Raw genomic sequence first — 23,715 nt, forward strand, 5'->3', positions numbered from 1 at the left:
TCCTGAGCGTGATTTTTGAGCCGAATTCTGACTCTCTGCACCTATTTTCAATTTGAAATTACGACTTTTTATACCGAAAATATGCCAATTACTGAAAACGGCGATGGGTCATATTTTGACCAAACCCCCCTGCAGTTTTCAAAATGTCTGAAATTTCGAAAATTTGACTCCTGAGCGTGATTTTTGAGCCTAATTCTGACACTCTGCACCTATTTTCAGTTTCAAATTACGACTTTTTATACCGAAAATATGCCAATTACTGAAAACGGCGATGGGTCATATTTTGCACAAACCCACCTGCAGTTTTCAAAATGTCTGAAATGTCGGAAATTTGACTCCTGAGCGTGATTTTTGAGCCGAATGCTGACTCTCTGCACCTATTTTCAGTTTCAGATTACGACTTTTAATACCGAAAATATGCCAATTACTGACAACAGCGATGGGTCATATTTTGCACAAACCCACCTGCAGTTTTCAAAATGTCGGAAATGTCGGAAATTTGACTCCTGAGCGTGGTTTTTGAGCCGAATGCTGACTCTCTGCACCTATTTTCAGTTTCAGATTACGACTTTTAATACCGAAAATATGCCAATTACTGACAACAGCGATGGGTCATATTTTGCCCAAACCCCCCTGCAGTTTTCAAAATGTCTGAAATGTCGGAAATTTCACTCCTGAGCGTGATTTTTGAACCGAATTCTGACTCTCTGCACCTATTTTCAGTTTCAAATTACGATGTTTCATATAGAAAATATGCCAATTACTGTAAACGGCAATGGGTCATATTTTGCCCAAACCCCTTTGCAGTTTTCAAAATGTCTGAAATGTCGGAAATTTGACTCCTGAGCGTGATTTTTGAACCGAATTCTGACTCTCTGCACCTATTTTCAGTTTCAAATTACGACTTTTTATACCGAAAATATGCCAATTACTGAAAACGGCGATGGGTCATATTTTGCCCAAACCCCCCTGCAATTTTCAAAATGTCTGAAATGTCGGAAATTTTACTCCTGAGCGTGATTTTTGAGCCGAATTCTGACTCTCTGCACCTATTTTCAATTTCAAATTACGACTTTTTATACCGAAAATATGCCAATTACTGAAAACGGCGATGGGTCATATTTTGCACAAACCCACCTGCAGTTTTCAAAATGTCTGAAATGTCGGAAATTTGACTCCTGAGCGTGATTTTTGAGCCGAATGCTGACTCTCTGCACCTATTTTCAGTTTCAGATTACGACTTTTAATACCGAAAATATGCCAATTACTGACAACAGCGATGGGTCATATTTTGCACAAACCCACCTGCAGTTTTCAAAATGTCTGAAATGTCGGAAATTTGACTCCTGAGCGTGATTTTTGAGCCGAATGCTGACTCTCTGCACCTATTTTCAGTTTCAGATTACAACTTTTAATACCGAAAATATGCCAATTACTGACAACAGCGATGGGTCATATTTTGCCCAAACCCCCCTGCAGTTTTCAAAATGTCTGAAATGTCGGAAATTTGACTCCTGAGCGTGATTTTTGAGCCGAATTCTGACTCTCTGCACCTATTTTCAGTTTCAAATTACGATGTTTCATATAGAAAATATGCCAATTACTGTAAACGGCAATGGGTCATATTTTGCCCAAACCCCTTTGCAGTTTTCAAAATGTCTGAAATGTCGGAAATTTGACTCCTGAGCGTGATTTTTGAACCGAATTCTGACTCTCTGCACCTATTTTCAGTTTCAAATTACGACTTTTTATACCGAAAATATGCCAATTACTGTAAACGGCGATGGGTCATATTTTGCACAAACCCACCTGCAGTTTTCAAAATGTCGGAAATGTCGGAAATTTGACTCCTGAGCGTGATTTTTGAGCCGAATTCTGACTCTCTGAACCTATTTTCAGTTTCAAATTACGACGTTTCATATAGAAAATATGCCAATTACTGTAAACGGCAATGGGTCATATTTTGCACAAACCCACCTGCAGTTTTCAAAATGTCTGAAATGTCGGAAATTTGACTCCTGAGCGTGATTTTTGAACCGAATTCTGACTCTCTGCACCTATTTTCAGTTTCAAATTACGACTTTTTATACCGAAAATATGCCAATTACTGAAAACGGCGATGGGTCATATTTTGCCCAAACCCCCCTGCAGTTTTCAAAATGTCTGAAATGTCGGAAATTTTACTCCTGAGCGTGATTTTTGAGCCGAATTCTGACTCTCTGCACCTATTTTCAGTTTCAAATTACGACTTTTTATACCGAAAATATGCCAATTACTGAAAACGTCAATGGGTCAAATTTTGCCCAAACCCCCCTGCAGTTTTCAAAATGTCTGAAATGTCCGAAATTTTACTCCTGAGCGTGATTTTTGAGCCGAATTCTGACTCTCTGCACCTATTTTCAATTTGAAATTACGACTTTTTATACCGAAAATATGCCAATTACTGAAAACGGCGATGGGTCATATTTTGACCAAACCCCCCTGCAGTTTTCAAAATCTCTGAAATTTCGAAAATTTGACTCCTGAGCGTGATTTTTGAGCCTAATCCTGACACTCTGCACCTATTTTCAGTTTCAAATTACGACTTTTTATACCGAAAATATGCCAATTACTGAAAACGGCGATGGGTCATATTTTGCACAAACCCACCTGCAGTTTTCAAAATGTCTGAAATGTCGGAAATTTGACTCCTGAGCGTGATTTTTGAGCCGAATGCTGACTCTCTGCACCTATTTTCAGTTTCAGATTACGACTTTTAATACCGAAAATATGCCAATTACTGACAACAGCGATGGGTCATATTTTGCACAAACCCACCTGCAGTTTTCAAAATGTCTGAAATGTCGGAAATTTGACTCCTGAGCGTGGTTTTTGAGCCGAATGCTGACTCTCTGCACCTATTTTCAGTTTCAGATTACGACTTTTAATACCGAAAATATGCCAATTACTGACAACAGCGATGGGTCATATTTTGCCCAAACCCCCCTGCAGTTTTCAAAATGTCTGAAATGTCGGATATTTGACTCCTGAGCGTGATTTTTGAGCCGAATTCTGACTCTCTGCACCTATTTTCAGTTTCAAATTACGATGTTTCATATAGAAAATATGCCAATTACTGTAAACGGCAATGGGTCATATTTTGCCCAAACCCCTTTGCAGTTTTCAAAATGTCTGAAATGTCGGAAATTTGACTCCTGAGCGTGATTTTTGAACCGAATTCTGACTCTCTGCACCTATTTTCAGTTTCAAATTACGACTTTTTATACCGAAAATATGCCAATTACTGTAAACGGCGATGGGTCATATTTTGCACAAACCCACCTGCAGTTTTCAAAATGTCGGAAATGTCGGAAATTTGACTCCTGAGCGTGATTTTTGAGCCGAATTCTGACTCTCTGCACCTATTTTCAGTTTCAAATTACGACTTTTTATACCGAAAATATGCCAATTACTGAAAACGGCGATGGGTCATATTTTGCCCAAACCCCCCTGCAGTTTTCAAAATGTCTGAAATGTCGAAAATTTGACTCCTGAGCGTGATTTATGAGCCTAATTCTGACACTCTGCACCTATTTTCAGTTTCAAATTACGACTTTTTATACCGAAAATATGCCAATTACTGAAAACGGCGATGGGTCATATTTTGCACAAACCCACCTGCAGTTTTCAAAATGTCTGAAATGTCGGAAATTTGACTCCTGAGCGTGATTTTTGAGCCGAATGCTGACTCTCTGCACCTATTTTCAGTTTCAGATTACGACTTTTAATACCGAAAATATGCCAATTACTGACAACAGCGATGAGTCATATTTTGCCCAACCCCCCTGCAGTTTTCAAAATGTCTGAAATGTCTGAAATTTGATTCTTGAGTGTGATTTTTGAGCCGAATTCTGACTCTCTGCACCTATTTTCAGTTTAAAATTACGACTTTTTATACCGAAAATATGCCAATTACTGAAAACAGCGATGGGTCATATTTTGACCAAACCCCCCTGCAGTTTTCAAAATGTCTGAAATTTCGAAAATTTGACTGCTGAGCGTGATTTTTGAGCCTAATTCTGACTCTCTGCACCTTTTTTCAGTTTCAAATTACGAATTTTTTAAAGAAAATATGCCTATTACTTAAAACGGCGATGTGTCATATTTTGCCCAAAACCCCTTGCAGTTTTCAAAATGTCTGAAATGTCGGAAATTTGACTCCTGAGCGTGATTTTTGAGCCGAATGCTGACTCTCTGCACCTATTTTCAGTTTCAAATTACGACTTTTTATACCGAAAATATGCCAATTACTGAAAACGGCGATGGGTCATATTTTGGCCAAACCCCCCTGCAGTTTTCAAAATGTCTGAAATGTCGGAAATTTGACTCCTGAGCGTGATTTTTGAGCCGAATGCTGACTCTCTGCACCTATTTTCAGTTTCAGATTACGACTTTTAATACCGAAAATATGCCAATTACTGACAACAGCGATGGGTCATATTTTGCCCAAACCCCCCTACAGTTTTCAAAATGTCTGAAATGTCGGAAATTTGACTCCTGAGCGTGATTTTTGAGCCGAATTCTGACTCTGCACCTATTTTCAGTTTCAAAATACGTTTTTTTATACCGAAAATATGCCAATTACTGAAAACGGCGATGAGTCATGTTTTGCCCAAACCCCCCTGCAGTTTTCAAAATGTCTGAAATTTCGGAAATTTGACTACTGAGCGTGATTTTTGAGCCGAATTCTGACTCTCTGCACCTATTTTCAGTTTCAAATTACGAATTTTTATACCGAAAATATGCCAATTACTGAAAACAGCGATGGGTCATATTTTGCCCAAACCCCCCTGCAGTTTTCAAAATGTCTGAAATGTCGGAAATTTGACTCCTGAGCGTGATTTTTGAACCGAATTCTGACTCTCTGCACCTAATTTCTGTTTCAAATTACGACTTTTTATATCGAAAATATGCCAATTACTGAAAACGGCGATGGGTCATATTTTGCCCAACCCCCCTGCAGTTTTCAAAATGTCTGAAATGTCTGAAATTTGATTCTTGAGTGTGATTTTTGAGCCGAATTCTGACTCTCTGCACCTATTTTCAGTTTCAAATTACGACTTTTTATACCGAAAATATGCCAATTACTGAAAACAGCGATGGGTCATATTTTGACCAAACCCCCCTGCAGTTTTCAAAATGTCTGAAATTTCGAAAATTTGACTCCTGAGCGTGATTTTTGAGCCTAATTCTGACTCTCTGCACCTTTTTTCAGTTTCAAATTACGAATTTTTTTAAAGAAAATATGCCTATTACTTAAAACGGCGATGTGTCACATTTTGCCCAAAACCCCTTGCAGTTTTCAAAATGTCTGAAATGTCGGAAATTTGACTCCTGAGCGTGATTTTTGAGCCTAATTCTGACTCTCTGCACCTATTTTCAGTTTCAAAATACGTTTTTTTATACCGAAAATATGCCAATTACTGAAAACGGCGATGGGTCATGTTTTGCCCAAACCCCCCTGCAGTTTTTAAAATGTCTGAAATTTCGGAAATTTGACTACTGAGCGTGATTTTTGAGCCGAATTCTGACTCTCTGCACCTATTTTCAGTTTCAAATTACGAATTTTTATACCGAAAATATGCCAATTACTGAAAACGGCGATGGGTCATATTTTGCCCAAACCCCCCTGCAGTTTTCAAAATGTCTGAATTGTCGGAAATTTGACTCCTGAGCGTGATTTTTGAGCCGAATTCTGACTCTCTGCACCTATTTTCTGTTTCAAATTACGACTTTTTATACCGAAAATATGCCATTTACTGAAAACAGCGATGGGTCATATTTAGCCCAAACCCCCCTGCAGTTTTCAAAATGTCTGAAATGTCTGAAATTTGATTCTTGAGTGTGATTTTTGAGCCTAATTCTGACTCACTGCACCTATTTTCAGTTTCAAGTTACGAATTTTTATACCGAAAATATGCTAATTACTGAAAACGGCGATGGGTCATATTTTGCCCAAACCCCCCTGCAGTTTTCAAAATGTCTGAAATGTCGGAAATTTGATTCCTGAGCGTGATTTTTGAGTCTAATTCTGACTCTCGGCACTTATTTTCAGTTTCAAATTACGAATTTTTACACCGAAAATATGCCAATTACTGAAAACGGCGAAGGGTCATATTTTGCCCAAACCCCCTGCAGTTTTCAAAATGTCTGAAATGTCGGAAATTTTACTCCTGAGCATGATTTTTGAGCCGAATTCTGACTCTCTGCTCCTATTTTCAGTTTCAAATTACGACTTTTTATACCGAAAATATGCCAATTACTCAAAACGTCAATGGGTCAAATTTTGCCCAAACCCCCCTGCAGTTTTCAAAATGTCGGAAATGTCGGAAATTTGACTCCTGAGCGTGATTTTTGAGCCGAATTCTGACTCTCTGCACCTATTTTCAGTTTCAAATTACGACTTTTTATAACGAAAATATGCCAATTACTGAAAACGGCAATCAGTCATATTTTGACCAAACCCCCCTGCAGTTTTCAACATTTCTGAAATTTCGAAAATTTGACTCCTGAGCGTGATTTTTGAGCCTAATTCTGACTCTCTGCACCTATTTTCAGTTTCAAATTACGACTTTTTTTACTGAAAATATGTCAATTACTGAAAACGGCGATGGGTCATATTTTGACCAAAACCCCCTTGCAGTTTTCAAAATGTCTGAAATGTCGGAAATTTGACTCCTGAGCGTGATATTTGAGCCGAATTCTGACTCTCTGCACTTATTTTCAGTTTCAAATTACGACTTTTTACACCGAAAATATGCCAATTACTGAAAACGGCGAAGGGTCATAGTTTGCCCAAACCCCCTGCAGTTTTCAAAATGTCTGAAATGTCGGAAATTTGACTCCTGAGCGTGATTTTTGAGCCGAATTCTGACTCTCTGCACCTATTTTCAGTTTCAAATTACGACTTTTTATACCGAAAATATGCCAATTACTCAAAACGTCAATGGGTCAAATTTTGCCCAAACCCCCCTGCAGTTTTCAAAATGTCGGAAATGTCGGAAATTTGACTCCTGAGTGTGATTTTTGAACCGAATTCTGACTCTCTGCACCTATTTTCAGTTTCAAATTACGACTTTTTATACCGAAAATATGCCAATTACTGAAAACGGCAATCAGTCATATTTTGACCAAACCCCTCTGCAGTTTTCAAAATTTCTGAAATTTCGAAAATTTGACCCCTGAGCGTGATTTTAGAGCCTAATTCTGACTCTCTGCACCTATTTTCAGTTTCAAATTACGACTTTTTATACTGAAAATATGTCAATTACTGAAAACGGCGATGGGTCATATTTTGACCAAAACCCCCTTGCAGTTTTCAAAATGTCTGAAATGTCGGAAATTTGACTCCTGAGCGTGATATTTGAGCCGAATTCTGACTCTCTGCACTTATTTTCAGTTTCAAATTACGACTTTTTACACCGAAAATATGCCAATTACTGAAAACGGCGAAGGGTCATAGTTTGCCCAAACCCCCTGCAGTTTTCAAAATGTCTGAAATGTCGGAAATTTGACTCCTGAGCGTGATTTTTGAGCCGAATTCTGACTCTCTGCACCTATTTTCAGTTTCAAATTACGACTTTTTATACCGAAAATATGCCAATTACTCTAAACGTCAATGGGTCAAATTTTGCCCAAACCCCCCTGCAGTTTTCAAAATGTCGGAAATGTCGGAAATTTGACTCCTGAGTGTGATTTTTGAACCGAATTCTGACTCTCTGCACCTATTTTCAGTTTCAAATTACGACTTTTTATACCGAAAATATGCCAATTACTGAAAACGGCAATCAGTCATATTTTGACCAAACCCCTCTGCAGTTTTCAAAATTTCTGAAATTTCGAAAATTTGACCCCTGAGCGTGATTTTAGAGCCTAATTCTGACTCTCTGCACCTATTTTCAGTTTCAAATTACGACTTTTTATACCGAAAATATGCCAATTACTGAAAACGGCGATGGGTCATATTTTGACCAAAACCCCCTTGCAGTTTTCAAAATGTCTGAAATGTCGGAAATTTGACTCCTTAGCGTGATTTTTGAGCCGAATTCTGACTCTCTGCACCTTTTTTCAGTTTCAAATTACGACTTTTTATACCGAAAATATGCCTATTACTTAAAACGGCGATGTGTCATATTTTGCCCAAAACCCCCTTGCAGTTTTCAAAATGTCTGAAATGTCGGAAATTTGACTCCTGAGCGTGATTTTTTATCCGAATTCTGACTCTCTGCACCTATTTTCAGTTTCAAATTACGACTTTTTAACCCGAAAATATGCCAATTACTGAAAACGGCGATGGGTCATATTTTGCCCCAAACCCCCCTGCAATTTTCAAAATGTCTGAAATGTCGGAAATTTGACTCCTGAGCGTGATTTTTGAACCGAATTCTGACTCATTGCACCTATTTTCAGTTTCAAATTTCGACGTTTCATACCGAAAATATGCCAATTACTGTAAACGGCGATGGGTCATATTTTGCCCAAACCCCCCTGTAGTTTTCAAAATGTCTAAAATGTCGGAAATTTTACTCCTGAGCGTGATTTTTGAGCCTAATTCTGACTCTCTGCACCTATTTTCAGTTTCAAATTACGACTTTTTATACCGAAAATATGCCAATTACTGAAAACGGCGATGGGTCATATTTTGACCAAAACCCCCTTGCAGTTTTCAAAATGTCTGAAATGTCGGAAATTTGACTCCTTAGCGTGATTTTTGAGCCGAATTCTGACTCTCTGCACCTTTTTTCAGTTTCAAATTACGACTTTTTATACCGAAAATATGCCTATTACTTAAAACGGCGATGTGTCATATTTTGCCCAAAACCCCCTTGCAGTTTTCAAAATGTCTGAAATGTCGGAAATTTGACTCCTGAGCGTGATTTTTGAGCCTAATTCTGACTCTCTGCACCTATTTTCAGTTTCAAATTACGACTTTTTATACCGAAAATCTTCCAATTACTGAAAACGGCGATGGGTCATATTTTGCCCATGTAACACGGGTTGGGTTCCTCTCTCTTTACTTCCTTCTTTCTACTCCCTCTACCCGTATTCTTACTTTTATTTCTAAACCAAGGGACTCCAAAACTTTTACCAAAGCCAACTCCACGCCACGTGGTCCTAAGACGATTGACCGACTTAGGATTCTACACCCAGTATGACGTGACCTAAGCTCTGAACAAAACCCTAGAGTCACCTCTGCTGCCACCACCAGACCAGTAATACAAGAGCAATGATCGAGGTCTGGATCGATCACGCTAATTAATCAACCTCGGGGCTTGATCCCCACTATAACCGATGACCTTGAGTGTGGAATAAATTACACGGTAATGATAATTCCGATTCGATGTTAGAATCGGCGCCCAATGCAACTCTGCCTCGTGTGGACCACGTGACCAGGACAAGTATACACATAAAACACATGGAAACAATAAAATGCAAATTAATAACAAATTTAATTTATTAAAAGAAAACTAAAACAAAATCTAAATATGTTCACTCCCTATTACTTTAACACTCCCTACTTGACCTGAGTGGCAAATGAGAAGACTATTTCTATAATTAACAATAGCAACTATACCTTGGGCGACCACAGCTCTAGGTGTTGGGTGGTCTTGGGGAGAGGTAAGATGTTTGACCTCTCCCAGCTGCTCCCGTATTCACACTGATTTTTCCCTTGTCTCGTCTCCCCCAGACAGAACATTGTATCCTTGCGCCTAGTCAAAGTTCTACCCAGTTACTAGCAAGGTTTAAGTTATAACAATTAAACTCGGTTGTACTTAATTGATCCAGACTAGTTGAATTATTTTACTGAAATAAATTACACAAGCCTCTAACGGCAGAGCTGTTCCCGATCACAAAAATGGTTATTAAAACTTTGAGAAATATTAGACATGTCAACCCTGCTGACCTATGACCGCCGGTCACTCCGCCTCAAAAGTTAGATCTGATTCGTGACGTCACTGATGGTGACTTAAACTCAATAATTAGAATACTCTTGATATTGTATCCAGTACTATTATACAATACAATTTTAATGCAAAATGAATAAAGGCTAATTTTCTCTAAATTCCTGAATACTATAGGATGATTCATTATACGCAGATATGAACAAAGCGTCGGTTATTTCCACCGCGAATTCCCCTGGGGGTCAGGTCACCATGCGGCTCAGCTTCCCATTCTCTTTTGTCGATAAACCACTCTGGATAATTCTTACAACAGCCTAGTTTGTTACAACCCCCCCGCACAAGCACTTAGTAAACCTTGTTAATTTGTTAAAATTCACGAGGTTTAGTATCCAAACCCACAATTCAACTCATGCCACAACCAAAAGCTAACCTAACTAATAAAATTTGACAAATAATAGTCCAACATCATAATGAACATGTTCATATTTCATAAATTTCTCAGCTGTCAACTGACAGCAATCCTCCAACATCAGGAAACATACATCCTATCCTTACTGACATAGCTAAATAACATGTCCCTACTCTACCATCAAAAACTAGCTATTAAACTCTCTTGGCTCTTCACTAGCCAAGTCCATGTGTCCTCTAGAGCCGGCCACACCGTGCTCAAACAAACATTAAAGTTATATCATCAGACTGAACTTTCAGTCATCCGGGAGCGTACTACGGAACTATCAGTTCACATCCGTGTACTACCCACTCCCCATCAATGTCAACCTTGACATGTCAAGGAACACACCTAACGTTTATTACATGTATCTAAAAATAAAAATTCCTATACTATATCACAGGTTTCAGCTGACTGTACAGCCAAGTGTTCTCACTCACTAGAAGTGTCAATGTTTATATTGGTCCGCCTCTCCTGTGTTCAAACATTCTGAAAAAAATAGCACAACATAATTTTCCATAACCGTTTGTTCTGGGCTGAGACAATTACACAGGGGCTTCGATTTTGATTACTGACCAATTTATAGTTAAATTTTCATATACCAGAATTATTTTAAATCTGTTTTTCAACATTTATAAAGAATTGATTCTAACTCTGTTTTTCAACATTTAAACAAAAGTGTCCAGATGTTCTTTACACAGATGTTCAGAGCCAACTTTGTTGTTTGTATCAATTGTTCATATTGAGTAATCGAAAAAAAAAAATCGTTGCTGCTGGATGCTGAATGTAGTCGCTGACGATGACGGTGTCGATCTTGCTTCTTCTCATGTGTAGACATCAATACCTGGTCCTCTTGTACTCCCATCCGGTACTCCTGAATGACGACAGAGTGTAGTAGAGCGGAGTGCCAAGTGACAGCTGTAGAATACTGTTACTTCGGCCATTAATCTTGCTCTCGACAGTCCACACGCCTTCATATCAATCACAGTTCACACGGTAGTCTTGATGTTCAACTTGTCGCAGATGACCACAGCAGAGCAGAACTGGATGTACCAACGGTGTCTCTTAGCAGGAGTGATGTTAGAAGGTCGTAGAGGCGGGTTGCTTGTTTGCAGAACAGGTGAATCTCGTCTTCCATCATTGCTCACGTCATCTCAGGCGTTTCTTGATGTCACCAGGTTACTAGGCCGTAAACACCAACTGTGCATACCCTCGTACCGCCGACTTTAGGCCAAAGGAGACAATTTTGCGACCTTCTATTGGCGAGTCCCGGTACTCTGTAGGGAAACCGTGCCTTCCACCTGTGACCGCCTTACTTCTGCTTTCTTGTTACTTCAGATGGCGTAATCATTAATCTTCCGGCGAAATTCTTGAGTACTGCTACGTGCTTTCCATTTCTTGACCTCTCCTCCAACACTGCTGGAATGGCTGCAGTCTTGATGACGCAGCAGGTGGGTAGTGGTGATCTCGAGACAGCTACCCCGGCGTTGTATGGCACCTCCGGTGACTGCTATAATGTGGACAGCTCGCTGGCCCTGACAACCTCGTTAGTGACGTGAGGCGTCGGCCGGGTGACTCTTGGACAGTCACTCATCCCCAAAGTAACTGATGTATGGGTTACTGGGTCTAGTGGGGGGAGGGCTTTGTGTAACGTGCCTCCCCCCTCGGTCTTTACAGACAAGGGTTCACGTGTGGCTGGAACAACTGGGTCGGTGTACCAATCAGACCTGGGAACAGACAGACACAACACAGCGGAAGCATAGATATACTCTGGGTTTGGTGGAGGTGGAACCCCAGAGCACGGTAAAAGTTGCTACCTGAGTCAAGTATAGACATAGTACATCTCATTGCCTTTACAGGAAAAATCTAATGAATACTAAATTATACTAACCAAGGAAGTTACTTTTACTGTACAGCGCGAGATCTCGTCACCATAGGGTGGCGAGACTGCACCTGACTACTGATGAGCGATGACAGAGGGTCATCCTCATCTTCTGACTCGTCGGTGAAGCCATGAGTCAGCACTGCTGAGTCAGGAACTAGACCCGCTGAAGGCAGTTCTAATTCCTCTCTAGCATGATAATGTTTCAATTTATTCACATGAATTGTCCTTTCCACCTGGTCCTCGAACACTCCTTTTATAACAAGATTAACTGGCCCCGCCCTTTTAATTACTCTATATGGTCCTCGCCACCTCGGAGCTAGTTTCCTGCTCTGATTGGCGGGCGCAGCCTCATTCACTCTCAATACGAGGCTTCCTTCCGTCAACTCAAGAGGGCGCACTTTCTTGTCATAAAAATGAGCATACCGAGTCCGTGCCTTCTTGGACGCTTCAGCTGCAATATTCCATGCATTTCTCATTTTTCCAAGGACCTCTGAAGGATAGTCCTCCCCGTATGCAACATTATGTCTGTTAAGCAGACCTGACGGGAAATTGCATGAATTACCAGTAAACAAATGAAGTGGTTGGGTGTTAATTGATTGGTGGATGGCAGTATTCAAGGCGAACTGAACATAGGGTAGGTGTTCATCCCAGGTGTTTGCATCATGTTCAGCAAGGATTGCAAGCATATCCTTGACTGAACGATTAGTCCGTTCCGTCATTCCGTTTGCTTGTGGGTGGTAGGCTGTTGTAAAAGCCGAAGTTGTCTCTAAAATCTTACAAACTTCTCTAAATATATTCCCATTGAATTCTTGACCCCGGTCAGAGACTAAAACTTTAGGAGGTCCGAATACAGTAACGAACCTACGCAAGAATGCATCTGCAACCGTACGAGAATCCTTCTGAGGTAATGCAACTAGTGTAGTGTATCTAGACAGATGGTCAACTAGTACCAACACATATCTATTTCCTGAATGACTGTGGTGTAAATCAATCAGATCGGCCCCCACACGATCTAACGGTTCGCGAATTTCAGGAAATTCCTGAAGTGGGGCTTGTACCTTAAGGGTGCCTTTCCTCCTCTGGCAACGAGGGCACGACTTCACGAAATTGATTACCTCAGAAAGTAATCCTGGAAAATAAAATAGAGACTTTGCTTTTAAGTGTGTTTTAAAGATCCCCGGATGCCCTGCAATTTTTGAAGCATGCGCAAGCTTTAACGCTGATGACCGCAACGCGTCCGGAATAACTAGCTGAAATACTGCCCTATCATTCTGGCTATTAACATAATACAGGACGCCCTGTTTCATCTCAAAATCATGAATAGGTAAATTCTTTTTCTTTTTGGGGTATTTTCCTCCCTCTAAATACTCAATAATCTCTTTCCATCTAGGCTCGTTCATCTGGTATTCTCTCATTTTATCTGATGGAATGGTTTCAATATTTTCATTAATCTGTACTGCCGCTATATTTCTACTTAGCGTATCTGGCACAACATGTGCTGGACCAGGCTTGTACAAGATCTGGAATGAGTGGGCCGAAAGTTCGTGAGACCAGCGTGACATTCGTGGGCAGTTTGTTCGCTTCTTAAATATGTGTGTTAACGCTCGATGGTCTGTGTAGATTACAAAATGCCGCTGAAATAGGTAAGGCTCGAAATACCTAACTGATTCTACTACTGCCAGTGCCTCCCGATCCGTAGCTGAATAACGAACTTCAGGTCCTTTGACCTTCCTACTGAAATAGGCTACTGGATGGGGTAAATTATCTGCGTCTCGCTGAATTAAGCACCCGCCAATAGCAATACCGCTGGCGTCAGTGTGCACTTCCCACTCTTTTTCAAAATCAGGAATAGCCAATACCGGTGTCGTGATTAGTTGGTCTTTCAGTTTGCGATAGGCCTCGTCATGTTCAGATTTCCACACAAACTTCGCATTTTTCTTTGTCAGATCAGTCAGGGGTGCTGAAATGCCAGCGAAACCTTCAATATGACGACGAAAATATCCGGCCGCCCCCAAAAACCTACGCACGTCCTTTGCTGTCCTTGGAGTAGGCATGTCAGCAATGGCGCGGCAAGAATCTGGGTCAGGTCGGATACCGTCCGGGCACACCTGGAACCCCAGAAATTTGAATTTCTGAGCCGCCAGGGTGCACTTCTGAACATTCAGCCTGAAACCTGCCCGATCTAACAACTTCAAAGTCTCAGTCAAGTCCTGTAGGTGTTCCTCAAACGTCCTGGAATATATCACAACATCATCCAGGTACGCTAAAGAATGCCTACCCAGTACCGGACTAAGGATAAAGTTGATGGCCCTCTGAAACGACGAAGGCGCTGTCTTCAAACCAAACGGCATCCTACGGAATTGATAAGTGTGCCTACCATCCGAGAATGCTGTTTTTTCCCTATCTTGTTCTGCCACCGGAATCGCCCAATACGCCGATTTTGCGTCAAGAGTTGAGAAATACTTAGCAGCACCAAATTGATCTATTATCTCCTGTATTCGGGGCAACGGATACACATCACCCTTAGTTAATTCGTTCACCTTCCGGTAGTCAACACAGAAACGATAACTACCGTCCGGTTTCCGAACTAGCACAACAGGAGAGAGCCACGGTGACGTACTAGGCTCTATCACGCCCTGTCTCAACATTTTCTGGCACTCCTCCCTGATAATGTTCTTTGCCTGTTCCGGCAACCTCCACTGTCTTGTGTACACCGGCAAATGGTCACCAGTTGGAATGGTGTGCTCGATCTTATCAAGGAGACCAATCTGGTCATCCTCTGTCGCAAACAATTTCGGGAATTTTCGTAAAACTCCTCTCAGTGCCTTCCTATCTGCCTGTGCAACATGTTGCAAATCAAGTGCTGAAATTAATTTTCCCACTTCCTCAACATTCTGTGCAACATTTCTCGTCTCGTATTGTACTTTGGATGGTGTTTTAGTTTTCAACATATTCAGTGCACTACATTGTGCAGTGACGGCTGGCGTCTCAGCTGACTCATGGTGAAAGATTTCTGTGTCCTCCACCATGGTTCCCTGAGATACCCTATCACCTGCCCTGAAGCGAAAAGTCTTATGTGAAAGATTGACAACTGGAATGAGTGCACCTTTATCGAGCACTACAACTAAGTGATGAGGAATTAATAAACTATCACATCTCCCAGCCACCTGAAGGGTGGTACCTGGTTGTATGTGACGTCCCACGGCTACTTTAATAAATTTAACAGAATGTGGTGGGCAACTCTGTTTGGTCAATGCATGCAATGCGCATGACCTCTTAACTGTGTCTGGAAGAGACTTGAAAATCAATTTTGGATAGTGCGCATTATATTTCAGCTTCCTCTTAATCGAAGCTACAACTGGGGGATGGTCGATCATCTCCACTGGGTAGGAAGTCTGTCCCAACTGCAACCTGCAGTTCCTAGCCCCTTTTTGAGCAGACAAGGAATAATCAAATCGCGACAGAAAATCAGTTCCCATTAAGATGTGACCAGGAAAATCAAGGTTCTCTACGATCGTACATGTGTGAGGCTGCAATGCCCCATCAATCTCAAAATTAACAGTACCTTGACCTACGATCTCAATCTTTTCCCCATTGACTGCTGTTAATGTCTTTGCGCAACGTTGAAGACGTGCATACTTAAAATTGCTGAAGGCTGACTTTTTAATTACCGTTGCCTGGCTTCCTGTATCAACAAAAGCTGTCAATCTCACACCCTCCACTTTCACCTCAAAAGTAGGCCTACCATCACTAGGAGACTGCTTTCATGCTCTCGTAATAGTGACTTTGCAGTCCCTCTGTATGTGCCCACGCATCCCGCAGGAGTAACACCTACGCGGATCCCTGTTGTTACCCCGCGCAGGGTGGCTCGAACTTGCCGCTGAGGGCTGCCTCCCGCTTGATGAACCCGCGCCACAGTGACTCGGCTTGGCTCCCGCGCCTTTACTTACCGCCTCTACGTATGGCGACAACTGAGTGCCCGATGTCCCTGCGCGCGTCTGCCTGTCTAGGGCTGTGGCGGCCTGTTGGACTAGGTCTTCATAACTCACACCCGCTCTCCCCGCAAGGAACAATGGCCCCATATCGGAAGGTAACGTTTTGCAGAACAACTCTTTAGCGAATTGCTCTGCCTGACTCGAATCGAACCCCAGTTCCTTAGTGAGGTCGTCAACCCTTCTCTTTAATATTGACCCGAAATCCTTGACAGTGCTTCGGTCATCCCTCTTAAGGGACTCGAGATAAAAGTAAGCCTCATCCTCCGAAACCCTGTCTTTGAATCTGCCCCTAATCGCTTGGACAAACTGAGGCCAAGATGTCAGGTGCTGAAACTCTGTAAATCCCGCCAGTGGACCGGCTACGTGCACGCAAGCCCCCATAGCGAGAGCAATTTTCGATCTATCCCCCGGGACAGCTTCCAGCATCGAACCAATTTCACAAAGCCAGTCTTCCACCTGGCGGTTGCGTTCCACCTTAATGAGCGACAACTCCCTACCTCTGAGTGTCGGCAGAGTCAACTTGGGAATCAGACTCACAAGTCCCTCTGCATGTGACGCGGAGCTACTGGCAGTGGGTGGGTCCCGGGGTTGGGGTGTGGATTGAGGTTGGGGTTGAGGCTGAGGTATGGTGTGGGTGGCCTCGGGTTGGGGTGTGGATTGAGGTTGGGGTTGAGGCTGAGGTATGGTGTGGGTGGCCTCGGGTTGGGGTGTGGCTTGAGGTTGGGGTGGGTATGGGGTGGCCTGGGGTTGGAATGGGTATGGGGTGGCCTGGGGTTGGAATGGGTATGGGTATGGGTATGGGGTGGCCTGGGGTTGGAATGGGTATGGGGTGGCCTGGGGTTGGAATGGGTATGGGTATGGGTATGGGGTGGCCTGGGGTTGGAATGGGTATGGAGTGGCCTGGGGTTGGGGGAAGGGTTGGTATGGGAATTGAGGATGGGGTAGGTATGGGAATTGAGGATGGGGTAGGTTTTGTTGTAGTGACGGATGAGGTGTACCTAGGTGTTGTGGGTGCTGTGGTATTGGTGTTATGTTGGGTAGTTCCTGCTGTTGGTGTGGTTGTTCATGTTCCCGTTGAACGGGTTGCTGTTCTCTACCGAGCGAAGTGGGACGTCCTGCCATACTAACTGAGGCCCCCTGTCTACCCTGCTGGCATGGCGTCGATGTTATTTGTGGGGGAACCCAAGACGGCTCTCCCCACTCATGGGACGACTCCTCGCAAGACTCCCCACTCATGTCAATAATAGTATCGCTACCTGAGCGATCCCCAGTGGTGTCGGAAGAGGTTCTATCCTCTACACTCCCATTCCCACTGGTCCCTACTGACTGGTCATTATCAGGGTTAAACATTCTCTGTGATTCCTGGTGTGCCACGTCTCTTCTAAACTACCCTTTAGTACACCCTCGACCCGGACTCACTACAACCGTGATCTTACACCAATAAAAAAAAATCACAAATCTTTTTCTAAGAGAAAACTACTAAATTCCCAAAATAGGAAATACAACGATTTATCGAGAGAATCGCTGAAGTGAATCCAATGAATGAGTGTCTGCCCCGCACTCGTGTCTGCCCGTGAAATATCCCGCAGTTCTATTGCTGAAACCTAAGTCCTTTACGTTAAAAAAAATTAAAGAATCTAATTTATATAAAACAATTTAAATGATAACGCAACTAACGCACAGCACTCGTGATGGATTAATAAAGAATATTTACTGTACTTGAATACTAAACGCGCTTGAAGTGAGCAGCGTGGCCACTGATGACTGATGGAGCGGGACCAGCTGCGCTGAAAAAAAAAACTAAGTCCCGCGCTTTTTCGCTTAAACGCTGAAAAATCAAAATTTTTGTTATGAAGGAAAATAACTAGTTTTACGTTAATAAACCGCTCTAGTGATTAATATAGACACCCAGGACCTATAAATGCTTACTAAAAATTGAATTTTTATCAAAAAACTACGTTTTTACTCAATTGCTGGACTCTGCCAATTTTCCTGACTCCGAGGGAAAAAAATTTCTATCACCCCAAATATCACAAAACTCCTTTAATTCACAAAAATTTGGGTTTCTCGTTCCCAGATATAAATACGTTATTATTTAATACTGACGTTGTATACAGAACAATACTGACACATCGGGCGGTTTCAACACTCACTAATTCGAATTTTCGTCAAAATCAGAGTTTTTCCACCTCAAATGGACTCTGACAAAATTACGACACGATTTTCTCGAAAAATAACTAAATTCGGCAAAAATGTAATTATCACTGTTTAATGCTTTACGAACAGAATTACGTCCCTTGCGCGCACTAGAGAGTAATACTGACCCCAGAATATACACGAAACATGAAAATTAGAATTTCCGCCAAAAAGTCAGATTCTAGCCCAAGCTGGACTTAAAAAATTTTCCACCTTCGTTTCTACTGAAAACAGTTCTAAGTCTAAAACACAATTTTACCGTCTTACTGGTAAAAACTAGAAAATATCACGCGCATCGACTGGGGAATCTTAATGATACCCAGATCATACACGTGACCCACGAATACAAATTAATTACAGTTAACGAGTTTCCGACATCGACTTAGCCGAAAACTTATCCCAAAATACTTAGAAATATTCCATGGACAAATAACATTTACACGCAACTTACTATCCCTTAAACTCCTTCACTTATCTATCGTGACCGACATATAGCCCTAAGTCCAGAGGATTAACAACGCCTCTGACTTAGACTAATAGAACAGGGAATAACAAAACTTAACGTACGCACTTAGCCTAATATGCAAGAAAACGCTAAACACTTGGGAAAAATTTTAACCAGGGATTGAATTTAGGGGAAAAATTAATCTAGAACAACGCAAATAAACGGAAATTACTTTATAAATTGAAGTATACTTAATTCAAAAATGCACTCGACTTAATCTTATAATTGCTCCTACCGGCTCGCCGTACCACACCTAGCCTAGGGGCCACACCCTCTAGGTTCCAACAGAGCGACACGCAGCTTTCAGCAACAATTATGACTAGGGACGACTCAACCTCCACTAAGTGTGCGATCACTTAGTTGTTGAATCGCTGCTAGGTAGTTTACTAGTCCGTCCCTCGGAGGCCGCAACGCCCTTCACGGATTACGTTTTTCCTTAGCGTTTTGGGTCGTCTAATAACGCCCTCGGACTATCTACTGGCGTCCCACAGATATATCCGCCCCTGACAGCCCTCAAGGAACTGCTGTTGAGAGTATGGCGGCTCCCAACACCTCTGAATTAATTGCAATGGGTCGAGTATGGTACCCAGTCCAATCAACTCGGAGCGGTCTCCTTTTCAATAAATCTAATTTTAACAGTCTAATCTTACTAACTAACCTTAATCATATCAGCCCGCATGACCCAAGATTCGCCAATCCCCACTCAAACGCACTTGTGGGGCGCACTGCTAATCCTGGCCCGCGGCTGTCTCCTTAGCATCCGCGCACGTGTTCGAACGGCTAGACGCGTGAGCCTTTCAACAATTTCAAACAAAATTGTTGAAACCACCGCTGTGCACCATTGTAACACGGGTTGGGTTCCTCTCTCTTTACTTCCTTCTTTCTACTCCCTCTACCCGTATTCTTACTTTTATTTCTAAACCAAGGGACTCCAAAACTTTTACCAAAGCCAACTCCACGCCACGTGGTCCTAAGACGATTGACCGACTTAGGATTCTACACCCAGTATGACGTGACCTAAGCTCTGAACAAAACCCTAGAGTCACCTCTGCTGCCACCACCAGACCAGTAATACAAGAGCAATGATCGAGGTCTGGATCGATCACGCTAATTAATCAACCTCGGGGCTTGATCCCCACTATAACCGATGACCTTGAGTGTGGAATAAATTACACGGTAATGATAATTCCGATTCGATGTTAGAATCGGCGCCCAATGCAACTCTGCCTCGTGTGGACCACGTGACCAGGACAAGTATACACATAAAACACATGGAAACAATAAAATGCAAATTAATAACAAATTTAATTTATTAAAAGAAAACTAAAACAAAATCTAAATATGTTCACTCCCTATTACTTTAACACTCCCTACTTGACCTGAGTGGCAAATGAGAAGACTATTTCTATAATTAACAATAGCAACTATACCTTGGGCGACCACAGCTCTAGGTGTTGGGTGGTCTTGGGGAGAGGTAAGATGTTTGACCTCTCCCAGCTGCTCCCGTATTCACACTGATTTTTCCCTTGTCTCGTCTCCCCCAGACAGAACATTGTATCCTTGCGCCTAGTCAAAGTTCTACCCAGTTACTAGCAAGGTTTAAGTTATAACAATTAAACTCGGTTGTACTTAATTGATCCAGACTAGTTGAATTATTTTACTGAAATAAATTACACAAGCCTCTAACGGCAGAGCTGTTCCCGATCACAAAAATGGTTATTAAAACTTTGAGAAATATTAGACATGTCAACCCTGCTGACCTATGACCGCCGGTCACTCCGCCTCAAAAGTTAGATCTGATTCGTGACGTCACTGATGGTGACTTAAACTCAATAATTAGAATACTCTTGATATTGTATCCAGTACTATTATACAATACAATTTTAATGCAAAATGAATAAAGGCTAATTTTCTCTAAATTCCTGAATACTATAGGATGATTCATTATACGCAGATATGAACAAAGCGTCGGTTATTTCCACCGCGAATTCCCCTGGGGGTCAGGTCACCATGCGGCTCAGCTTCCCATTCTCTTTTGTCGATAAACCACTCTGGATAATTCTTACAACAGCCTAGTTTGTTACACCCAAACCCCCTGCAGTTTTCAAAATGTCTGAAATGTCGGAAATTTGACTCCTGAGCGTGATTTTTTATCCGAATTCTGACTCTCTGCACCTATTTTCAGTTTCAAATTACGACTTTTTAACCCGAAAATATGCCAATTACTGAAAACGGCGTTGGGTCATATTTTGCCCCAAACCCCCCTGCAATTTTCAAAATGTCTGAAATGTCTGAAATTTGACTCCTGAGCGTGATTTTTGAACCGAATTCTGACTCATTGCACCTATTTTCAGTTTCAAATTTCGACGTTTCATACCGAAAATATGCCAATTACTGTAAACGGCGATGGGTCATATTTTGCCCAAACCCCCTGTAGTTTTCAAAATGTCTAAAATGTCGGAAATTTTACTCCTGAGCGTGATTTTTGAGCCTAATTCTGACTCTCTGCACCTATTTTCAGTTTCAAATTACGACTTTTTATACCGAAAATCTTCCAATTACTGAAAACGGCGATGGGTCATATTTTGCCCAAACCCCCTGCAGTTTTCAAAATGTCTGAAATGTCGGAAATTTTACTCCTGAGCGTGATTTTTGAGCCGAATTCTGATTCTCTGCACTTATTTTCAGTTTCAAATTACGACTTTTTACACCGAAAATATGCCAATTACTGAAAACGGCGAAGGGTCATAGTTTGCCCAAACCCCCTGCAGTTTTCAAAATGTCTGAAATGTCGGAAATTTTACTCCTGAGCGTGTTTTTGAGCCGAATTCTGACTCTCTGCACCTATTTTCAGTTTCAAATTACGACTTTTTATACCGAAAATATGCCAATTACTGAAAACGGCGATGGGTCATATTTTGCCCAAACCCCCCAGCAGTTTTCAAAATGTCTGAAATGTCGGAAATTTGACTCCTAAGCGTGATTTTTGAGCCGAATTCTGACTCTCTGCACCTATTTTCAGTTTCAAATTACGAATTTTATACCGAAAATATGCCAATTACTCAAAACGTCAATGGGTCAAATTTTGCCCAAACCCCCCTGCAGTTTTCAAAATGTCGGAAATGTCGGAAATTTGTCTCCTGAGCGTGATTTTTGAGCCGAATTCTGACTCTCTGCACCTATTTTCAGTTTCAAATTACGACTTTTTATACCGAAAATATGCCAATTACTGAAAACGGCAATCAGTCATATTTTGACCAAACCCCCCTGCAGTTTTCAAAATTTCTGAAATTTCGAAAATTTTACTCCTGAGCGTGATTTTTGAGCCTAATTCTGACTCTCTGCACCTATTTTCAGTTTCAAATTACGACTTTTTATACCGAAAATATGCCAATTACTGAAAACGGCGATGGGTCATATTTTGACCAAAACCCCCTTGCAGTTTTCAAAATGTCTGAAATGTCGGAAATTTGACTCCTTAGCGTGATTTTTGAGCCGAATTCTGACTCTCTGCACCTTTTTTCAGTTTCAAATTACGACTTTTTATACCGAAAATATGCCTATTACTTAAAACGGCGATGTGTCATATTTTGCCCAAAACCCCCTTGCAGTTTTCAAAACGTCTGAAATGTCGGAAATTTGACTCCTGAGCGTGATTTTTTATCCGAATTCTGACTCTCTGCACCTATTTTCAGTTTCAAATTACGACTTTTTATACCGAAAATATGCCAATTACTGAAAACGGCGATGGGTCATATTTTGCCCAAACCCCCCTGCAGTTTTCAAAATGTCTGAAATGTCGGAAATTTGACTCCTGAGCGTGATTTTTGAGCCTAATTCTGACTCTCTGCACCTATTTTCAGTTTCAAATTACGACTTTTTATACCGAAAATCTTCCAATTACTGAAAACGGCGATGGGTCATATTTTGCCCATGTAACACGGGTTGGGTTCCTCTCTCTTTACTTCCTTCTTTCTACTCCCTCTACCCGTATTCTTACTTTTATTTCTAAACCAAGGGACTCCAAAACTTTTACCAAAGCCAACTCCACGCCACGTGGTCCTAAGACGATTGACCGACTTTGGATTCTACACCCAGTATGACGTGACCTAAGCTCTGAACAAAACCCTAGAGTCACCTCTGCTGCCACCACCAGACCAGTAATACAAGAGCAATGATCGAGGTCTGGATCGATCACGCTAATTAATCAACCTCGGGGCTTGATCCCCACTATAACCGATGACCTTGAGTGTGGAATAAATTACACGGTAATGATAATTCCGATTCGATGTTAGAATCGGCGCCCAATGCAACTCTGCCTCGTGTGGACCACGTGACCAGGACAAGTATACACATAAAACACATGGAAACAATAAAATGCAAATTAATAACAAATTTAATTTATTAAAAGAAAACTAAAACAAAATCTAAATATGTTCACTCCCTATTACTTTAACACTCCCTACTTGACCTGAGTGGCAAATGAGAAGACTATTTCTATAATTAACAATAGCAACTATACCTTGGGCGACCACAGCTCTAGGTGTTGGGTGGTCTTGGGGAGAGGTAAGATGTTTGACCTCTCCCAGCTGCTCCCGTATTCACACTGATTTTTCCCTTGTCTCGTCTCCCCCAGACAGAACATTGTATCCTTGCGCCTAGTCAAAGTTCTACCCAGTTACTAGCAAGGTTTAAGTTATAACAATTAAACTCGGTTGTACTTAATTGATCCAGACTAGTTGAAT

The sequence above is a fragment of the Procambarus clarkii genome, unplaced genomic scaffold, assembly GCF_040958095.1.
Source record: "Procambarus clarkii isolate CNS0578487 unplaced genomic scaffold, FALCON_Pclarkii_2.0 HiC_scaffold_109, whole genome shotgun sequence".
Taxonomy (NCBI): domain Eukaryota; kingdom Metazoa; phylum Arthropoda; class Malacostraca; order Decapoda; family Cambaridae; genus Procambarus; species Procambarus clarkii.